Here is a 7,794-nt window from a genome sequence, read left to right as displayed (position 1 = left end):
AAAATCAAATTATCTGTTACATTGTACAAAACATATTTGTTTTGAATCTTTCTGTTATTTAGTTCATGACCATATAATCGAAGCCACCACTCTAGATTTGTTCTGTTTACCAAGCTGTACTATGTGCCGTGCACATCTAACAGCATACAATAATCCTGTATGCTGTGGGGTATGACTTTCTGCCACTATATAATGATCATGGTTACTGTAGGGTATGACTTTATGCAACCATGCAGTAATGATAAATATTATACAGCGTTACATTTCATTACCTCACAGTAACAAGGTTGCTGAATGTGACCTACACAAGAAGAATTGATGTGAATCTGAACGACTGACACATTCTGATCTATTATTCTTACATGAAATATATTATTCTTACATGAAATATATTATTCTTACATAAAATATATTATTCTTACATGAAATATATTACAACTGTCCTACGACCATTCAATATTATTAACAGCAGAAAGACAGTAATAGAAGTACAATTAACAAATGAAGCATGTATTATAAACATACCACACATCGGTTTAGCCAAAGCTTGTGAGTCTATAAAGCAAAGGAAATAAGAGTTTACAATTGTTATATATAGTGATACCGCCTTATTTCAAAAGTAATTGCAATCACATGAAATACAGTTATAAAGTGAACGGTGGAACTTAAGAAAATAATGTATTTATTTCTCCACCATCTGTACATATATGCGATAATTCCAGAACAGAGGATAGCCATAACCCCATTGATACACCAGTTTTCTGGTCAAAGGATCACTGTAACCACAGTTATGTGGCAAGCCGATGGAAGACTATGAAAGCTCCGAGTAAAAGTGGAAGTGAGACCTAATATTGTTCTACACCGGCCATCTGGTGTATTCTGCTTCTTCATGTTCATGGGTGGAGGAATACGGCTCTCTCTGATTCCTATTTCAGACAGTAGGATGTTAGAACTGAATATCACACAAGTTAATATTTACTACGCACTGGAAATTATAAGAAAACACTGGAAGTTTTGTCAAAGTTAATCTATTTTTTATGGTTACAATAGAATTTGAGAAAACCTTCAATACCAAACTCAGATTCTGCATGTTTATATACAGATAGAGTTTATAAGACTTCGTTTTAAAACAAATTGATTTGATAGCATGGAAAAGAGCATGGGATTAAACACCCATCAATCACTTTGCTATATTCAATTTAGCGTACTACAATCAGCAGTACCTGTGAGATTGCCTGTATCAATAAAGGGAGATAACCTAATTTTTCAGAAAGGTCTACGCATATAATGCAAATTAAAATAAACTATAGTTTTCAATAAAATAAAATTTCCTTCGATTTACATGAATATATATCAATTTATAAAATGTGTGGGGAGAAAAACTATTTAGGAATATCAATGGGAAAAAAATTGTAAAAAGTACTATGTTATGCAAAACACATAAGGGAAGAATAAATTATCTCTGTTTAAAGGCGGTGGAAGAGGGGTTAGGGGATATTATGCACAAGGGACTATGGGGAAAAATTAAGACTGAATGGATTTTTTCTTTTCTTTTTGACTCATGATAATTGATCTATTCGAACTAATATTATGGATGTAATAATAATTACTCTTTATACAACTCGGAGCAAAATTATTTTGTCCAAGTCTTTTGAGTCGGGATTTGTTTTCTACAAAATCCATGCCACCTGCTCCCCGTATTATTAAATGTTTGGTCCCTTATAAGTTATTGGTGACGTAAATGTATTATCATTTCATTTTTGAAAAAGTACAAAACATGATAAAACAGTTAGGAAGATTTCTCTCCAAAGATATTTGCTCAGTCAAAAATGACGTTTTGATTTATTTAGCATTATTGTATATGCAGTCATGTACTAAACTTCAGTGTGTTCTGACTCGAGTTTGAAAATCAGGTGAAGATTTGTTAACATGCTGTAAAAGCTGCTTCTGTTCATAGTGCATGAATTCCTTAACTGAGTTTTAAATATTTATTTGAAGCTCCTTTTATGAAAATACATTCATTAATAAAATTGTTTAAAAAAAATTATAAAAAAAAAATGGATATTAAAGGGTTTTTCTAAAGAGGGTTAATTATGGGAGGTGGGATTACAAATGTCAATCATTTACTTCTGGAATGATGATTCGCTATATATATAAATAAAAGAGATATCGAGTTCATTTGAATTCTAACTGCATGGGAAGGTTACAATATAACAGCAAACTAAAAAGATAGTTCTGTAATCTTCAGTTTTTGTAGACAATATATTTTTCAAGGAAATGAAATATCTCGTTATGGTAAATTGTTGATGCCGATGAAACAAACCTATAAAATAAGAGTTTAAGAGATTCACCGATTGTGGAATAATGCTGTCGATATGTCCCATTAATGCTCCTGGAATTCATGAATAAACATTTCTACAGTTCAAACTGTTTAAATCTAAATTTATGGAAAATCTGTAGTTATTATTTGATTAATATGTCTAGATTACATGATGGGTTGAAACTAATTAAAAAATTCAATAGCACGAACTATCAAAATCAAGAAAAAAATGAACATTTCAAAAGACATGCAAATGAAGTTCCATATAGTAAACAATGCTTTCTAAATTGGATTGATCATTGTCTTCAATGTCTTTCTGATAATTATTACCTTAGATTCAACCTCAGTGATACTATCCATATGAAAAGTTAATGGTTTTGCACATAAACGGTCACGGAATCGATTATATTCTCCAACCCAACATCTCTAAATCTACTATAAAATCAGAATAGATTTCTCACAGATGACTGTTACATGTCGACAGATTTTTACTGTGATTTCCAGAGGCTGAATGTAGCCAGCTTAACTTACCTTTTTATTTCCACCCTCTCACGATTTCCATGCATTGACTTTGCATGCAATTTTGGGTGTTTTATATGAATTTGTACAAGTCTGGACACAGGAACTGCTAGTTCAATGCTAAAATGACAATTCTTCCTCAACCCTCCTGCTGACCTGATTCAGATGCCCGTCTCTTCTGACTGCTTAACATTTATGTTGGAGGCTAGGTACATTGTATCCATAAAGAAGGCCACTATATGTAGTATCCCATTTTTTTATGAGCGAATTAATTCACACACAGTTTAAGAGAGCTGGTATTAACATCACTGCATCTAAATCATTGCGCCAGACTCATTAATGTGCCTGTCTTAGCCTGCTTTTGTCACAGCTGTCTGAAGTTTACCAACCACTGATTTATCATGTCATGTGTGTGTTTTGTATCAATTTGTACGAGTCTGGACTCCAGGCTTATCACCAAGATAATGATTCTGATCTGATGAAAATGTCTGCCGCTTCTCTTACATTTTTTGTGGGAGACATGATATTATGTCCCCTGAATAAATGTCATTCAACTGACTTGAGTAAGAACATATCGAAAAGATCCACTTGAGTAAAGCTCCATCTCAAACACACACACACGCACACACACAAATTATATATATATATATATATATATATATATATATATATATATATATATATATATATATATATACACACACAAAGGGAGAGAAAGATGCATTCATCTATTTATTGGTTTATCATTGATTTTTTTAGTAGTAATTAAACCAGTGGTACTAATAGTTGATTATTAAATTGCCTTTTGTTTAATTCCCATCACTATTATATAGCTATATACAACATACATGAATAAAACAGAATATTATTTCAACCGATTTGATACAAAGAGTTTTCTATGATTTAAATAATTTTATAAGCCCCTCGTAGAGCTCAGATTTCGCACCAAATAATATCACAGCAATAAATAAGCAGAACTACTGCACATTATATTCCAATACATTTACTAAAATCAACAGATTTCATCAAATGCATTTGATGTATACGGAGCAATTTAATTTTTTAAAAACATTAATAAAACATGCTTGTGTATTTCTCCTGCTGTAAGCTCAAGTTTTTATTGTGGGGCATCGATTAATATGCATTATTTGATAAAGTAATGCACATTAATATAAAGGTTTCTCAGGAGAGAACAGCTTAAAAAGTAAGCTTCACTTTTTTACAGATTGTTCCAGTACTCGGATAAAAATTAAACGATATTTCTTTAATATATTTTGAACATCGCGTTATCTAGTTTACGGAGAGAAAACAATGAATAAATGCACTTTGGGGAAAATTCAACAATGGCCGGATATTAAAGGATTTTTCTGAAAAGGATGTTAGTTATTGGAGGCTGGATTAAAAATGCCATATATGTTTGGAATGATGATTCGCTACATATCTGTAAAATATCAGATATCGAGTTTATTGAATTCAAACTGCATGGGAATGTTATATTATATCAGCAAACCAAAAAGGTGGTTCTGTAATCTTTAGTGTTTGTAGACAATATATTTTTAAGGAAAGGAGATACCATGCTCATAGTCAGCTCACAGATAAATAACTCTTAGGCAATAGGTGGAGCTCACATCAAGAGCTGTTAGCTATCTGAGCAGCAGAAAGTCCCCTGCTACCCTGCTAAAATCTCCAGCTATTAGCTGTGGATGCAAAACATGGCCATGCTAACATCTTTTGTTATCACCCAGAAATGCAAAACAAAGGGACCAGTTAACAAATGAAAACCAACTCGTATGAATATAAGCTGCATACCAAATCTAGTTGAAGTGCAGCCATCCTTCATAAGGTTCTATAAGGAATGTTAAGTGTACATGGTCTTTACTTCTATCAGTATTTTCATGGAATATGGAAATAAAACTTATTCACGCTATCAAAAGAAAATCTGTACATGACGAAATTTAGGAGTGTAACAAGATAACTGGATTCGATTTCGGATTTATAACAGAACACTTTTGATAGTGATACAAATTCATGTTTAATGATGAATGACTTGAAGAGAAAATAATTATGATTAATACGTGCGTGTATTAGATCCAAATATTGGACAAATTAACATAATCCGCACGAACCTAATAATGCCACAAATGAAAATACAAATAAATGACCTTACACAGTACAAGGACAAAATGTAAATGATTCACAGTAATTTCACACGACAAAAAATGACGTGTTATAGTAAAAATCAATTCACTCAAATAGTGTAAAATGAGGTATTTTATTCAAATAGTAAAATGGTGAAAACAAAGGGACAGATATCATCTAAAATAACGTTACAATCCCAAAACACTGGGTATTACAAACCCCAAAATTGGCCCATGGCTAAAAGATTACATGCATGGAGTTACACGCTCCGTCACCAGCACACTTGGCTACCAGTCACACTGGTCAATCAAGCAGTCAGTATTCCAGGTAGTCACCGACCACCATTCAATTCCTAGGTCAATCAATCAATCAGCGCCCACCAATCGGTCAGCAAGGCCCGATTACCTGCTACTCGACCAGCAACACTTTTCACTCAGCTCTACGGCTGCTATGGTTCAGCTTTACAGCTGCTATGGTCAACTTATATGGTTAGCTCTACAGCTTGTACCACGTCGACTCCGATCAGCTATACAGCTGCGACTCCGATCAGCTGAAAATACGTTTAACACCGTGTATTATGCATAACACGGGCATATGCGATAAAACGTAATGACGTTATATACGGTAGGCTATACAGATTACATTATCGGCACAATAATTACAAAACAATCAACAAGTTCAGAAGTGAACCTAAATGTGTCCGATAAGAATCCTATGGTACTAAACGTTTCTTAAAATTCAACTTGTTATTGCTAATATAAATATCTTGCTAAGTCACAAACAAGAACAGAAAATATTTGCATCATACTACGTAAGCCTAAGCTTCATAGAAAATATACAAAAATAAACGTGGTATTACAATAGTTATAAATTAAACACAATAAATTAATAACTAACTCCCATACCTCTACAGCTGAAGATGTGAATGTCCTTAATGTAGACCGTTCACTGACAAAATGTTCCGTAATGTGAAGAATTAGTCTTACGGTGAAGCAATTTTACACAGACGATGAAGCCATACATCGGATGTACGCCGGAAGTATTCGGTTTTTCCCATCGAAATCACATCGCACGCGCGGAATAGGATGAACCCAACTCACTGTTTCGAAAAATTGTACAATATACATAAATCACCTCGGGTATCGCTGTACAGAAAAAACGAAACCCGAGTACATATATTTAATAAATAAAGGGATTTATACATTTCCGTGACAAGAAGGATGTACAATCGCTGACACTAAATCCTATCAGTGACATTGGGGGAAGCAGGAAATCAAACTCGTACAAGGTCTCTTCCAAGCAAATTTTTTTTAGGCCAATTAGGAGTTGAAATACACAATCAGTGTGATATAGACACCAAAATTTACAATGTGAACTATCGGGGGGATTTAAATCCTGCAAATGACTGGGGAATGTTAGAAAACACGCTGTGTTCAATGCCTAATCGATATAAAGCTGTATGCCATATTTGGTTCACGTTAATTAATGCTAAAGTATTTTTGCAAACCAAAAATTTAACCAAACGAGCAATCAGATGTCCAAAGGTTACAAAAGATGAATGAAATGCTGGATATCAAATTTCTTCAGCGTGTCATAAATTTGGAAGTGCACTGCGAATTTGGTTGCACACCAAGAATCCTTGTTATAGCTATGCGGATAGAATGCGAGCCTTATCTCCTGTACATGATGTCCATTGCCTTATTAAAGTACAGACGCAAAATTAGATTTAGTTTAAATTCAACAGACCTTGGTAAACGTATGCTGCTGAAACCATATTTAGAAGGATGGGCTTTCAGGAGCCATAAATTATATCAATTATGTCATGGAATGCTGAAATTCAAATTCAGATTAGACTTATTAGTATAAATCTGCATACCAAATTTGGTTAAAATCCAAGTTAAGTTTTATCTTGTAAAAACCACATTGTTGGCAACTGACCGAAGAACTGGGCAGAGACATAATGTGATTACCACAGTGTTTCACTGACTTCATTTCTTCTAAATAAGCAAAATATTCTTTAGTAAATGTAAGAGTAGTGTATAAATGGCTATGTAAGGATTGATTTGTATATAGATCATGCACTAATTCTGCTAATATGCTGATATAACTGCTTGATCAAAGTCTTGTACTTCATGCATTTTTCATCAGTTAATAATTCGTTATTTGTAAAGACTTCGTCTTTATTGTTCGATATAAATTACAAACCTACCTATTGTGTCAAATGATGTGAGAATACAAATATCAGTGATAACAAATCTGAATGTTTCTTCCAGGTTTCTGAAGATCGTATTGTCCTCACTTGTTTGCTTCCATTGCACCAGTATCAAAAGGACATACAGTGGCTGCATTTTGGATAGTAATCGTATATTTGCTACATATTAGCCTCAGAGACGTCTACCTCTAAAACGAGATAACGGAACTATATCCAATTTTTGTGGCAGTCGCCCTAACTTACAGGTCCTCATCTCTCCGATTAGGCAGCAAGGAAGAAACTGGAATGTATGATATGAGGGCTAATAGTAGATTTAAATATGTAACTATGACAACCTTTTGGAAAAATTATAAGGTCCTAATGTGTAACAGGAAAACGTGCATTTCACATTTATTTTCTCTGTCGAAGCGGATAAATCATTGTTGAGAAAATATTGGTGTGTACTCTGATACACCTGTGAATTAACGAGCCTGTCTTTCAAAAACCAATACCAAATTACAATCATCTTTCTTATCTCCTGTATATAATAAAATGAAGACACTGAAATACCTATAAAGAATCAAATAGTAGAAAATTGTGAAAAGAAATATCTTATCTATTATAT

The 7,794-nt window shown here is 33.4% G+C and overlaps 1 protein-coding gene across 9 annotated transcripts in view; it reads right to left on the bottom strand.

Moving 5' to 3' along the window:
- Positions 1-4,846: 4,846 nt before the first annotated feature.
- The window catches only part of LOC149799454 (uncharacterized), a 43,920-nt gene continuing 40,972 nt past the window's right edge, over positions 4,847-7,794 (bottom strand). For 7 of the 9 annotated variants that reach the window (XM_089958809.1, XM_089958810.1, XM_089958811.1 and 4 more), the window contains one exon: positions 4,847-7,470. The gene's annotated coding sequence lies outside the window, so the exon portion shown is untranslated. The remainder of the gene's footprint in view (positions 7,471-7,794) is intronic. The other 2 variants (XR_016421178.1, XR_016421179.1) reach the window with 2 other exon arrangements.

The sequence above is a fragment of the Sinohyriopsis cumingii genome, chromosome 5 (genome assembly GCF_028554795.1).
Source record: "Sinohyriopsis cumingii isolate HCF-2022 chromosome 5, ASM2855479v2, whole genome shotgun sequence".
Lineage (NCBI taxonomy): Eukaryota > Metazoa > Mollusca > Bivalvia > Unionida > Unionidae > Sinohyriopsis > Sinohyriopsis cumingii.
Note: the sequence above shows the minus strand (reverse complement) of the source record. Positions and strands in the feature narration are given on the sequence as shown.